Below are 15,990 nucleotides of genomic sequence, written 5' to 3' on the forward strand. Positions count from 1 at the left end.
CATCTCTCATCACCCTTTGCTACCCAATACATTATAGGTAAGGAATATGTATATAATCAAATTAAGTAAAATAATATTTCACTTAACACATATTCAAATAGTTAGCACATAAGGATTTTAATGATCTAAATACTTCATATTTGTATGTAAGATGAAAGTAACTATGCACTCACTAGCTAAAAGTGGATGACAACACTTTGCCTAGCACTTTAGCGTTTCCTTTGTAATGACCTTGATAAAAATATCAGTAACTCTTAGTCTTATATATCATGTAAATAATGATATTCTAGATTCCTCAATAATCCTATTGTCTATATCAAGATCTATCAAGTAACGAGTAATCATGTTTAATCATATCAGAGCTAGGGTCTATTTGATATACAGACTATATTATTTGTAAATCCCATTTTAAACACCTCACTAAATCTATCCTAGACTTCACCCACAGTAAGTAGATCAATCAACATTTTGACATGGAATCACTGATAAATCTTATGTATAGATTTATAATAATGATTATGAATATAAATATAAGTTATGCTTGAAATAGAATAAGTGCAGCTTAACTTACATACTTTTCTGTAGAGAAAAGTCTAAAATTGCACTGACAAAACTCCTATTCTAACCCTTCTATTTGTTGGACTCTCCGATGACTCGTACCCTACTAATTACCTATAGAATCTAGGAAAAGTTGGATTTTAACAGGGGAAAATATTTACTTAGAGAGAATAAGGTTTGGTTTGTGAGGAGAAGTGAGGGAAAACTTCTAGTATCAAGTAAGGCACGCCGCGCCTTGACAAGAGGTGTGCTACACCCTTCAAATGACGTTGCTCCTGCCCCTGCTACCACGTGTCGAAATCCAGTTAGGTCGCATCCCACCTTCTAGAAGGCGCGCGTCATGCCTTGTACCCCAATATTTTAATATTTTATAAAAATTCGTATCTTTCTCATACGAGCTCTGCTTTTACGTTCTTTATATCCACACATAGCTATCGACGAATACTACAACTTTTAGTTAGAGTCTATCGGCTAATTCTCACTTTATTTTTAATTTATATTTTTAGAGAAGCTTGGACTGTTAAAGTTCTTATAAAAATCATAAGTTATTCATACGACATCCGTTCTGGAATGCCTTTATATTGACGGATTCCTACTCACGAGATCATCAACTCTAATTTATATTGTTTTGGCTAACAATCAACTGATTTCCATTTCGATTTCAGTGTCACACAGTGCTGTTATATAGAGAAAACGCTTGATTTGTATAGACAAACTGGATTTGTATAAACTTTGCGAATATTAACATTTTCAGTTTTATTTATATCTCATATATAGAGAAAACGCTTGAGAATATTTTAGGTGATTAAATATGACTTAAACACTAATACTAACGTAATGATATTACTCATAGTCATAAATGAACTAATCATCTAAGCATCTTTATATGTGGTTTCTGGAACAATAATGTATTCTGACTCTGTCGTGAAACTAGAATTAAAATCTATATGGAACTCGTATCCATGCAATGTTTTCTTCATTCTTAATGAGGAAATGCCCCGATAATGACCGAGGATTATCTTAACTTATTAGGAATTTAGCATACATGTAATAGTTTTGTTGGTCACAAACCAACATATTGAACAAGTAAATAATACGAATGCAAACAAGAATGATGAAACCAAACTACATTGATTAGAATAGTTTCAATAACCAAGAGGTAATTAGATAATAGACTTTGATTACTTGCACACTCTTGATCGATAACCGTTTACAAAATATGGTATCGATATATATAATTAAAGAATAAAGTTCTATCTTAACTTAAATATAAACATGTATAAGGAATCGTAATCCCCTATTAAAAGGGAGTGTTTTGTTATATGGAAAGCTCAATATTCATTACTATCCTTAACATATAAGGACTTTATCTTTAATCTTCAGAGCTTCATCTACTATCAGATCTTCATAAAGCTACCTGATGACACATCAGGGGATGCAACCTATGATGAGCGTCAATGGCAAAAACCGCTGAAACACAACTTTTGAATTATTAAATCACAAGGATCCTAATAATCCCTCCTATTTGATAATGTCAATAATAATATACAAACTAATAAATCTCTATATTTTATATAAAGTACCCAAAAGAAAATACTAACTTTAAGGAAAGACTCAAGCAGTTCTATTGTCATATTCAACACCTTCTAACGTAATCTCAAGCTTAACAAAGGAAAAGTATCTTAGTAGCTCCTGTATTCTCTTGCTTTGTTCCACTTATATATTTAGCAGGTGGCTTGCCCTTGATTAAGTGTCTCAGACAGACTAGATGATGTGTTGGAGCCCTGTGCAAATATGCATGCCTTTGAAAGCACATGCTTTGATTTTTGTCTTGATAAAACACCACATAGATAGGTTTGTCAACAGTCTTATAAAACTCAGGAACATTTGTTTGTGGTAACTTGTTGTTTATTAGTCTGGAACCATCGGGAATAAGACCCTTGATGTGTTCATTTTCACACTTCTGCCTTCTCCTTATTTGTCTTTGAGAAGGTTCAGGAGGAGGAGGTGGAGCAACATGTACAAAATTTAACTTACGAACCTTCTCCATTAGTTTTCCCATAGCCATTCTGGTAAATTATATCGTCAAGTGCAAAATTTAGTATATAAATTAGTTAAATTCCGTTCAAATCAGTCATAAATCCATTAGAAATCGTTCACAATCCGTTGGAAATCCGTCACAAAATCCTAATAAGTGTAATTTTAGTGTAAATACTTCTATGGAACCCTTTTAGTGACGGAAATTGCCATTGAATTTTATTATTATTATTATTATTATTATTATTATTATTATTATTATTATTATTATTATTTTCTAGTAATGCAACCCTTAAAAAACTTATATTTCTTTTTGTGTCTGCTACTGCGACTTAGTCTCCTTGGCAACCTATCTCACCCCTCCGCTCCCTCTTCCCACTTCAAACATTCTCTCTCTTTCGTTTCCTCTTTAATCATAAACACATAAGTCTTTAATAGAAATTTAATAATAAAAGCTAAATCAAACCAAAAGCCAATTCCCGATTTGTCCAACTCAAGGATGAAAAATATAAATAAATAAAAGATGAAAAATAATAAAAATATAAATAAAATATGGAAACTAAAAATTAATAAAATATTTAAAGGCAAAAAAGTCATTTTAGGTTTGATAGGGACAAAAAATAAAACAAAATCAAACTGTAAGGACTGCTACGCTAAAAATGAAAACAAGTGGACTTAATTCAAATAAACTACATAACCAGCGGGAACAAATTTGTAGTTTAGTCTTAAAATATTGTGTTCAAAGTCGTCGAAAGTTATCCTCTACTCCACTCGCAAAAGTCCATTGAACTGTACATCACATCTTTAACTTTTTGATCCGTTGATACTATGTATGATGGAAGTTTGTTGGGCGAGGTCAAGTGATAGATCACAAACATAAAAATTTCGTTGTTATTTAAAGTCATTGATAACATCAGAAGAAACATACCTTCATTCTAAGTCTTTCCAAGACAAACTGCTCTCTGCGTTTCCTTGTTTACACCCCCTTCGCATACAAAACATTCTAAGTCATGGATCGGTATGTATATAGCATTTGCATCTCTTTTATGCATCCTTGCAATGGTGGCCGATTTATTACATGGTTTGCGGAAGAGAAAACTCTGGTTTCCATGTAAATATTTCAGTCTGAATGCTGCTTCTCTCACTGTGATAGCTGCTGCAATAAAGCTACCCATGGATCTTAATAATCAAATGCCAGGTAGTGTCGACATAACAGCAAAGTATGGAAGTATGTGCTTTATGTGCACCATGATGGTGAATTTATTGCCTTCTATAGCGACCATGAACAGCAAGGAACTTCTCACAAACATCATAGCGTTGGCTGTTTTGGTGATTACCTTGGTTGTTAATGTTTGCATTCAAATAAACACAGGAATTCTCGACTCTTCTGACCAGAATGCTGCGTGGATTTTGTTAGATGGTTCTATACATGTGGCGTACGATAAACTTTTCAACCCAGATAGCAATTGTGCGGTCATTTATTCGTATATGTTACTCATGTTGCTGATGATTTATGTCTGTTTATCTTTAGCACTTCTAAAGTCCAAACAGATTCTAGAATGGAAATACCAAAGAGCTCATCAAACAACTTTAAGGGATCAAGAGCTGCAACAACCAGGAAGAGTATTAACTGTTGAGAAGCTAAAGCAGCATGTGAGAAACTACTGGACCATGGCCGGAACTGGAAGCCCCCAATTTATGATACCCTGCTCTGCTACAACATGTGCTTCTGGCGTGATATGTGTTTTAAGCGGTGTCTTGCATACTGTCTATATGATCGGTAATTTTAAAAATCTAGGGGACTATAAGTCGGATTATAATTGGTCGACGCCAGTGATTTTCATGATACAATTTGTCGGAGTGATACTGGGTACAATTGCTCCAGTTACCAGATGTTTTTCAGCCTTAAGCTTTAAGTTGTCACTTAAATGGATTTGGAAGCATGTCAAGGTCTCTCAAGTAGAGAGCTACTGGACTCAGACGTTATATGAATGGAAACAGAGTAGCATACCATTCCCATTCAGTAGCCGCACCTGCAAGATTGTCATACAGTATTTGAAATTCCTAACTGTCAGCATTCTTATATCATTTCAACAGCAAGTCGTGATGGCATGCAAGATGATATAGCAGTGATTCCGATTTTGATAGCAGTATTTCCAATTTTCTTTGTGATATGTGTCTTGTATTGTCTTCGTTGTTGGAAATGGTTAAAGGCCATTTTTAGCGCTTCAAGCATCGTGCTGGTACAAAATCCTGCACATCTAGGAGAAGATAACGATCGAAGACGGTATGTTTTACAACTTGAAGACGATGTTGAGTTTGCTGAGAGAACATTGAAAGGCATTTCGAAATCCATGAATCGTTTGATCCAAATGGCTGAAAAACAACAACCCAAGAATCTCATGAGGCTACTAGCAGAATCTAGAGGTTTTGAAGTAGTTGAAAAGTTTGACAGCCATCATGTTCCACCTTTACTTTCAGAATAATATCTCAACTGTTGGAGCCTGCCATTGGTAACTCTCACAACCATCGCCATGTCTCTTCCTAACATCACAAAGAACCTACTTGATTGCTTGCTAATTAGTGGTGTGAGGGAAGGTCTTGTTTATGTCACACTTGTGGAAGAAAGACTCAATGCTTCTAATGACCATGTACTCATTCAAAAAGCGGCTAAAATTTCGTGGCTACAAGTTGAAGTCTACAACAAATGGTACGGAAACAAGCTGCAAAACCCTGATTCTCAACTACATACAGCAGGACAGATTCTTCAATGGATGAGGGATACAGCTAAAAACATGGTTACCGAGATGGAAGGTACAAATTATGGTGTCCAATGTTGGGTTTAATTCTGATTTTTAGTCAAAGGAGGTGACTGATTCAAAGCATACAATTTTATTAGGGGTAGTTTAGTCTTTTGCTTAGAGTATGAATAAGTAAAGGCCATGTTGGCCACGTTTTTAGAATAGTTTAGATAGGTTTAGTTGGCTCCTGTTTTATTGCTTTGACTAGGTGAGTTTGTTTCCCTTTAAAAGTGGAGGGAGCAGGCAGCTAGGTTACGTGTGTATATATATATATATATATATATATATATATATATATATATATATATATATATATATATATATATATATATATATATTGTATGTTATGGTACTTAATGAAGATGCAAGAGGTTAGAAAGATGTAGTCCTATGTATGTTTGGGTTTGTTCACAGGGGGAATGTTCCAACGTTTGAAATTGTTGCTTCAGGCTGGACTCACTCCTTTTAACACCGATCAAAACAGCAAATTTGTATACACGTAACTTTCAAAAAGACTGATTACACACATTTAAAAGAAACTACATATGCGGCTATATAAAGCTGAAAGAAAACGTGATAACCCTAAAACTTTGTAGGTATATGTGCTCCTATTAAAGTGGTTTAAGAGGGGTTGTGTTTTTTCAAGACACGAATGCACTCCTATTAAGGTTCATTTGGAAGATTGCTTTAATAGTATTATCCTATAGAGTTTGATATGCAAAATTCTCTTATTTATTTATTCAGGCGATTCCTGCAGCATTGGGAGTTAGTGCAACTAAAGAGTACCATGTTAACTCTCTTTTTGTTCCTCGAAAAGCCAAAGAAGCTATTGGAGGCATTACAAGCCTTACTCATTCAGATGCTAAGTTTTGTTGAATTATCTCGTTATTGAGTCATGGTTTTTATATTATTTTTATATTGACAAAAATACCCTCAGGAATAGAAATGGTGATTAATATAGAATACAATCAATTGGATACTCTTCTTAGAGCAACAAGTCATCCTAATGGAGATGTCAATTGTGACACTGGCTTTTCTCCATACCCAGGCAACATAAACCAAGTATAATATATCACTTTATATTTTATTATTAGAGTGATTTTCCTGATATTAAGTTTTGATTTTTTATGATTACATTTTATTGTAGTTAATTCTTGAGGTTGGGCCTTACATGGATGAACTCTCAAAAACCGGTGGTGCTATATATAAAGGAATTTGTTAACCCCAAGTAACTTCTCTCATACCTCATGCATTCTTTCTATTTCCTAAAAGTGTATTTAAATGCTAACAACCTTATAAATCACTCTATTTAAAAACCTAAGACTATTAAGAGTTTCTATTAAAGGAAACTGCCAAAATGGTCCCTATCGTTTCGAAATTTTTCTTTGGTTCAAGTCCAACAAAGATTTTTTTGTTTAATTTTTGGTCCCTATGTCAAGGTTTCATTACTCTTGGTCCCTGTATCATTAAATGTAACTAGACAGCTATTTGGTTTTTCAAAATGACCATTTTACCTTTCAACCAAACTCAAAAAAGACTCTATACCACAAGGATGAAATTTGTAATCTACCCATAGTTTTATTAATTATACTATGTTCTAACTAAAGGGATTGATATTTTTAAGTGTGGATTTAATCTTGTTTATATAATTTATATTTAAATATACATAAAATCCACAATAAATTATTCTATTGTTCTTTATAATCTAAAATAAATATACAATTAATTCTTGAATTAAACATATTATATAACAAATTCAAGATTTTTTTTTAAATATTTTGTATATTAATATTATAATTAAAACACGTTATACTTTCTAGAAAAAGATTTCCATTGTTGATCCTAAGTCCAAACCCATTTTGACTATACTTTCAAGACTTAAATTGCAAATTAATTTGGTCCCTGGGTTTTAATTTTTTTAGTTTAGGTCTAAAAAGATAGTTTTTTTTTTCTTCAAATTTTGTCCCTATTTCAGGGTTTCGTAACACTTTTGATCCCTGTTCCATGTAAACTAACTAGTAACTACACCTATCCTCTTAATTTGCTTATGGAATGATCTCTTAGGATTACAGATAAAAAGATTCAACAAATTAAAACTACATTCAAATCATCAGCCAGGTTAGAATGTATGATGCAAGATTAGCCTAAAACATTGCCTCCATCAGCAACAGTTGCATTTACTGTAAGTAAAGTGATTATTCCATCAATTTACAGTGTTGCCATTCTGACCATCTTTTGACTTGTTTGGTGACAGATCCATGGCTTGCATATGCACCTGTGAAGAACAATCCTGATGATGATGCTGCAAAGGTACTACACAAATTTATTAACACAATATTCCAAGGAGTATTTAAATTAATTACTTTATATAAAAATGATAGGTGCCTAACACTTCTGGAGAAACAGCAGTTTACAGATCTAATAGCGTGATTCTAAGAAAGGTCAGACAAACTAATTTGATAATTATCTAGATATATAAGAGTTATTTACAGTTTTGGTCCCTGGGTATAGCTGGTTTTTTTCAAATTTGGTCCCAAAAGTTTTCTCTTGTAAATTTTGTCCCTATTTGACATTTTTGGTAATTTACAGAGTAAAATTATCATATTTTTGTATGACCAAAATTGCAAAAATCAGATATACCCAGAGGACAAAATTTCGTATATGCATTCAGACATTGAGTTTCCAATGTTTCATATATTTGGATTATCCTTTTTTATTTTTGGTTTTTGAAAATTTTTCTTCATGATTTTGTAATCGTTCGGATATTTGGATTAAACAATTGGAGAGACTTTATAGATGTATATTTCTAGCAGTTTTTTATATATGTTTTGAGTATAAAATGGATAATTCAAATCTGATGGCTTCTAATCCCATATATAAAGTGAGATCTCAAGCAAATAAATATGTACACGGTTGATTTATGTTAAAAAGAGTCATCTAAGTTTTTTTTTTCTTCAAGTTACATTATTCTGTATTATGTCCAAATTTTCGGAAAAGTTCGAAAATTTCATATACAAATTTGGATATCAAAATCTGTTATCCTAATTATTAGACTAGACACTTATAATAGTTTATGGTACTAAAGTGTAATATTATCTAATATATATCCCTATGTATTTTGTACTTCTAATAAATAATACGTGTTTACCAAGTTTATTGTGGTATCAGAGCTTGTTCGCGAAAACCCTAATCGGCCTCCCTACTCCAATCGGCTTCCTGTAAGACACAACCTTTTTGTCTCTCTCATCTCTTCCGATTATCACACACACAATGACAACTCTCGTGGCTTTAACTCAAGCCGAGAAAACCATTCACAACACACACAAGTTTGGTTTTACTTTATCTTCTACTAATTATGGGTATTGGAAAACGATGATCCAACCCTTCCTAGTAACAAACAAACTGTTTGGCTATGTTGATGGCTCCATCCCCTGCCCTCCATCTACTATCTTATCAACACCAATATCGTCAGAAAAAGACAAGGAACAAGCTGTCACAGCACAAGTCAACCGAGATTATACAACTTGGGTACTCAATGATGCCCATGTCAGGATGCTTCTTTTATCTACAATCTCAGAAATGGCTTTTCAACATGTACAGGGAACCACCTCAAGGGAGCTATGGCTGGCTTTGGAACGTGCATTTGCCCCTCACACATCCTCCAGGGAGTACACCTTGAAGACTCAACTGTCGAAGATTCAAATTAAACCTGATGAATCTATTAACCAAAATATACACCTTCTCTATATTTCCGATCTTATATTTACTGTGTAATTAATGTAGAATACTACTTCCTTATTTAGCCTAGATTTTCCCCAATTTCCTCCTCTAATCTCTCTCTCTTTACATTGGGTATTTAATCCCCTTCTTTATCAGTGAAAGGCATCGATTCTTTTGTAATTATATGGTATCAGAGCCAAGTGCTCCTTACCCAAAATCTCTCCCTGCCGTCTCAGCTACAGCTGGACATCTTTACTTTGTTTCTGATCATCCTCTCTATTCACGATTTCAGACAAACAAGACCCAACTCCTGTCAAAGCCCTCCATGCCGTCTACACGGTCACGAACATACAGAACAAGATCCGCACCCTTGATGGTACCACGGTATCATACTCTTCATGGGTTCGCTTGTTCAAACTTCATGCTAGAGGTTACAGAGTCTTTACCCATATCGATGGTTCCGACCCTCCATCCAAGACTGACCCGACCTATGAAAAATGGTCAGAGATTGATGCCATCGTCCTCCAATGAATTTTTGGAATGATTTCAGATGATCTCCTTGCACGAGTACTTGAACCGGACTCTACATCATATGAAGCCTGGTTCAAAATTCAGAATATCTTCCTCAACAACAAAGGATCTCGTGTTGCTGCTCTTGAACACGAGTTCACAAACCTTACCCTTCGAGCAATGTCGTCCCTTGAAGCTTATTGCCAATGTCTCAAAGATCTGGCAAGTCAACTGAATGACATCGATTGCCCTGTTAACGAGAAACGTTTGGTTCTTCAACTTATCCGCAGGTTGCCATCTGAATTTGACACAGTCGGCGCCTACATCAATCAGACCCTACCTCCATGGGATACCGCGTGCTCCATGCTTCAACTTGAAACCCATCGACAACGTGCTCGAGACTCGCACTCATCCACAGAGATCGTTGCTTCTGTTGAACACAACCCACCAGCAAACTCTAATTTCCGAAGTGGCGAATCTGGAAACAGAGGCCGCCCTAACCAACAGCACAATACAAATCGTCGAGCACCTGTCTCTGCATCTCCTTCTCGACCTGGTTATATGTCTTCTGGTCGGCCAACACAAACCCAGTCAAATAATCGCAGAAGCCCTATGTCCAATCAAACACGCCCTACCTGGGTCGTATACCCACCACCATTCTGGGCCCACCCATATTGGGCTTCACCACCACCTTGTCCATATCCCACTCAAGCTGGATGGGCTTCTCCCTGGCCTACCTCTTCTGCCCATCAGAAACCACGACACCCACCAGTTGAAGCCAATCTTACAGAAGTAAACCCACTTGAACCTTCGGAACTCGGGGCTGCCTTTTCAGCTATGACTCTTGACCAAGAAAATGATTGGTACATGGACACCGGATCTACATCTCATCTCATAGCCAACGAAGGTAAAATCTCGGTCCATAGTTTGTCTTCTATTAAATTTGTGTTTTTGGCAAATGGAAATCAAGTACCATCTATTGGATTAGGTCATACAAGATTACCCCATCCATCCAAAACTATTCATCTGAAAGATATACTCCACACACCTCATACTGTTAAAGATCTTATATCTGTTCGTAAATTTTGTCGTGATAATTCATTTGCTGTTGAATTTGACTCCTTTGGTTTTTCTATAAAGGATTACAAGACCAAGAAGCACCTCTCTAGACACGAAAGTTCTGGTGATCTCTACCCCTTCACCAAACAAGTCAATGCTCCAACTTCATCCTTTTATGTTTCTTCTAGTTCGCCTCTTTGGCATTTTAGACTTGGTCATCCGGGTCATCATGTAATAAATTTTCTTAGTCAAAATAAAAATATATATCTTGCAATAAAAATGATCGTTTATCAGTTTGTCATTCTTGCCAACTTGCTAAACACAAACGCCTACCATTCAAACACTCCACATCTTTCACTCTCAAACCATTTGATCTAGTTCACGCTGACCTTTGGACCTCACCAATCCACAGCAAAACTAATTTTAAATACTACCTCATCATCATTGATTATTTCAGCCATTTTACATGGGTGTTTCCCTTAAAATACAAATCAGAAACTTTTCCCAAAATCAAAGCCTTCTGCAAATATATCCACACTCAATTCAATATCACCCTCAAAACTTTCCAATGTGACAAAGGCAGTGAATTCGACAATCACCACTTCCATAATTTTTCTTCCACCACCGGTCTACACATTCGCTTCTCGTGCCCACACACCTCTCAACAAAATAGCACAGCAGAACGAATGATTCGTCGCATAAATAAAATCATGCTGTCCTTACCCATGCTTCTTTACCATCTTCCTTCTAGGTCGAGGCCCTTCATACCGTTACCTACTTGCACAACATACTTCCTACTCCATTACTTGACAACCGAACTCCTACCTCCGTCCTCTACCTCAAACATCCAACTTACAACCACCTACGAACCTTTGGTTGTGCCTGCTTTCCCAACCTAACCGCCACCCGCAAACACAAACTAGCACCTCGGTCTACACCTTGTCTTTTTCTAGGTTACCCAGCCCAATACCGAGGATATAGATGCCTTGACATGTCCACGGGTAAAGTCATTCTCTCCCGACATGTAACCTTTGATGAAACTTCTTTTCCTTATGCATCTCACACACTAAACCCACCACACAATTACTCTTTCCTTGAAACAGAACCCTCTCCTCTCCTCTTCCACGCACCAACCACATCAATCTCCGCTCCCACCGAAACCACTTTTTCCTCTCCCTCTTCCAACCAAACCCCCGATACTACTTCTTCCCAACCTACCCCTGCCCCACCCTCATACTACCCATTTACTTACCCCCGGCAAACCCAACCAACCCCTCCACCTCCGCCACTCCCACCTATATCATGTCATCCCATGACCACCCGCTCCAAAACTGGAATCACCAAACCAAACCCACCACTCAACCTTCATACCAACACTCCCACCATTTCACCTCTTCCCAAATCCCACAAACATGCCCTATCTGATCTAAACTGGTACTCCGCCATGATCGATGAACATAGAGCCCTAATAGATAACAACACATGGGAACTTGTACCTCGTCCCCCCGAGGCTCATGTCATACATTGTATGTGGATATACCGGCACAAATTTCATGCAAACGGGACTCTTGCACGATATAAAGCACGCTTAGTGATTAATGGAAAATGCCAACAAGTCGGAGTAGACTGTGATGAAACATTCAGTCCCGTAGTAAAACTTTCCACAATCCGCATAGTTCTTAGTCTTGCCGTTTCCCGATCATGGCCTATACACCAACTAGATGTAAAGAATGCATTCTTACATGGTAATCTCAACGAGACCGTGTATATGTTCCAACCCCCTGGTTTCACGGACCACAACACCCAACACATGTTTGTCAGTTACGAAAATCTTTATACGGGCTTAAACAAGCTCTGAGAGCTTGGTATCATCGCTTTGCAACATTCATTCACACATGTGGTTTTAAAAGCACCAAAAGTGATACCTCTCTTTTTGTCTTCCAACGAGGCACAAAAATGACATATCTTCTTCTTTATGTGGATGGCATCGTCTTGACCGCTTCTGACGACGCAACTCTTCGACACTTCATCACTCTATTATCCAAAGAGTTTGCTATGTCGGACCTTGGGCCACTTCATCACTTCCTCGGCATCCAAGTGAAACATCAAAATGGAGAATTATTTGTTACCCAAGAACAATATGTGGATGATATTCTTCACCGGGCGAATATGCAACAATGTAAACCTTGTGCCACTCCTACCGACACTAACTCTAAACTCAGCACAACTACCGACGACCTAATGCAAGACACGACTCTATATCGCAGCCTCGCTAGAGCATTACAGTACTTAACCTTCACTCGCCCTGACATTGCGTATGCTGTCCAACAAGTATGCCTCTTTATGCATGCCCCTCGCGATCCACATTTTAACTTTCTGAAACGTATTCTACGATACCTCCAAGGCACCCGTCATCATGGACTCCATATTTCTCCCTCCAAATCTACAAAACTCACTGCATACTCCGACACAGATTGGGGGGGATGTCCCGACTCTCGACGGTCCATATCCGGCTACTATGTATTTCTCGGTGATAATCTCGTTTCATGGTCGTCCAAACGACAACCAACTATCTCCCGGTCTAGTGCTGAAGCCGAGTACAAAGGCGTTGCCAACGCTGAAGCTGAAACAAGCAACTTACTCCTCGAGCTCCATCTTCCACTTCGCCAGGCAACGATTATTTATTGTGACAACATTTCAGCTATATATCTTACTCAAAACCCGGTTCAGCACCAACGCATGAAGCATATTGAGATCGACATCCATTTCGTTCGCGAAAAAGTTCGCATGGGTTCCCTTCACGTTCTACATGTCCCTACTGATTACCAATACGCAGATATATTTACCAAGGGATTACCTCGTCAGCTATTCACCCGCTTCCGTTCCAGTCTCTCTATTCGGCCAGCCAACCATTCGACTGCGGGGGAGTATTAACCAAAATATACGCCTTCTGTATATTTCCGATCTTATAATTACTGTGTAATTAATGTAGATTACTACTTCCTTATTTAGCCTAGATTTTCCCCAATTTCCTCCTGTAATCTCTCTGTACATTGGGTATTTAATCTATTGAAAGGCATCGATTCTTTTGTAATTATAGAATCACCCATCGCCTATCTCACTAGGGCTCAAGAATACTCAAATGCTCTTGCTAACATAGGTGAACCTATGAAAGAAAAAGATGTTGTTATGCTTGTGTTACATGGCCTCCGTGATGAATACAATGGTCTCAAGTCCACTATCCTTGCTCGATAAACACCTATTTCCTTCATTGATCTTCACTCTCTTTTATTAGATCATGATTATATGGTCTCCAAAACCTCTACAGAGGTTCCTCCTACAAAATCCTTTGCTACAGTAGCATCCATTCGCAAACCAGCCACCACACTAGGCTCGTCACAACACTCTACAAAAGCTGTTCAAGCCATCCAACAACTTGCTGCCCAATTAGGTTTCCAACTGCAACCCCTTAGTTCTCCGCAACCCCAAGCACACTATACAAACCGATTCCAAAATAACTGTGGCCGTTCTCAAAACAACAGATCAAGGGGGCATGGAAACTACAACAACCAAAATCAAGGTACTTGTAATCAATTTAGTTGGGCATCTAATCAGAACACTGAAGCTTACTATGGAGACGACAACCTTCATATAGGCAATGGTAAGGGCTTACCAATTTTACACATTGGCTCATCTCGTTTCTATTCACCTAACAACACATTTAATCTTAATCATGTCCTCCATGTTCCTTCCATTACACGAAATCTTATTTCTGTTCAACAATTTTGCCTAGAAAATAATGTTTATTTTGAGTTTCGCTCTACCTATTTTACTGTGAAGGACGCAACTACCCACAAGATCCTCCACATGGGTCCAAATAATGGAGGTCTCTATTCTTCATCCTTCCACAAGCTCCACCTAAAGTCTCCGTTTCTACTGTTCGTGCTTCCTCTTACACATGGCATCATCGACTGGGTCACCCTCATCCTCAACTTTTAAAGTCTGTGTTATCAAAGTTTAATTTACCTTTATCAAACAATAGTTCTAGCATTTCTTGTGATTCATTTCTTGTTGGAAAATCTTCAAAACTTCATTTATTACCATCTCCAATTAAAAGTACTCATATTCTAGATCTTGTGTTTTGTGATGTGTGGGGCCCTGCACCGGTCCCATCGGTTGATGGTCATCGGTGTTTCTTGTTATGTGTAGATCATTTTACCAGATTCATGTGGTTTTTTTTCCTTTGGAACGTAAATCTAATGTTTTTACAACTTTCAAACAATTTCTTATTATTATTGAGCGACAATTTAATACTAAGCTTAAATATGTCCAAACCTATTGGGGGGGGGGGTGAATTTCGCAACCTTAACTCATTCTTTTCTACTCTTGGCATCACACATCGTCTTTCCTGTCCACATACCAGTGAACAAAATGGTTATGTTGAACATCGTCGACGACATGTTGTTGAAACCAGCCTTGCGTTGTTAGCTAACTCTAATGTACCACACAAATTCTGGCATTTTGCATTTGATACCGCCACCTACTTGATAAATCGCATGCCCACCCGAACTAACTCCAACACCTCACCCTTTGAACTTTTCTTTCACCATCCTCCTGACTACCTTTTTCTTCGAGATTTTGGGTGTCAATGTTTTCCTTATCTTCGCCCTTACAATAAACAAAAAATGGAGTTCCGCTCTACACCTTGTGTGTTTCTTGGATACAGTATCTCTCACTATAGCTATCGATGCTTTGATGTACAATATGAACGTCTTTATATTTTTCGCCATGTGAAATTTAACGAGCAATGCTTTCCCTTTACCAAACCTGTACCTCTTCCCGATACCTCCCACTTCACTGAACCCTATTACTCTTCATATCCCGACCCACCACCCACAAACATTTTTACTCCACCAACTACAAATAATCCGCCTTCAGCATCAGAACCTTCAGACACATCTAGTTCACCTACACCGCCACTTGTAACATATCCACCCAAAACATATGCATGCAGATCAACCTCCAATCCCATCTCCACTCCTGCATTTGATCGCTACACTCACACCCAACTCGTGCTCACCTCACCTACATCCACTTCTTCTTTATCATCCGACCCACTCACCACTGAAACAGTTCCAACCCCACTAATCACCAACTCAACACCTTCTAACTCTCACCGTACTCGACCTCCAAACCTACGGCCTCACCCTAAACCCAATACTAAATACAATCCTTCTTCCTTTCACACCATCACTTCCACTCATGACAGTGAACCTACCTCCTTTACCAAAGCAAATAAACATTC

At 37.5% G+C, this 15,990-nt stretch overlaps 1 pseudogene; it reads left to right on the forward strand.

The window, feature by feature from the left end:
• Nucleotides 1-5,129: 5,129 nt before the first annotated feature.
• The window catches only part of LOC145059818 (UDP-sugar pyrophosphorylase-like), a 258,394-nt pseudogene continuing 247,533 nt past the window's right edge, over nt 5,130-15,990 (forward strand).

Source organism: Lactuca serriola, chromosome 6 (genome assembly GCF_051521515.1).
Source record: "Lactuca serriola cultivar US96UC23 chromosome 6, Lser_US96UC23_V15, whole genome shotgun sequence".
NCBI lineage: Eukaryota > Viridiplantae > Streptophyta > Magnoliopsida > Asterales > Asteraceae > Lactuca > Lactuca serriola.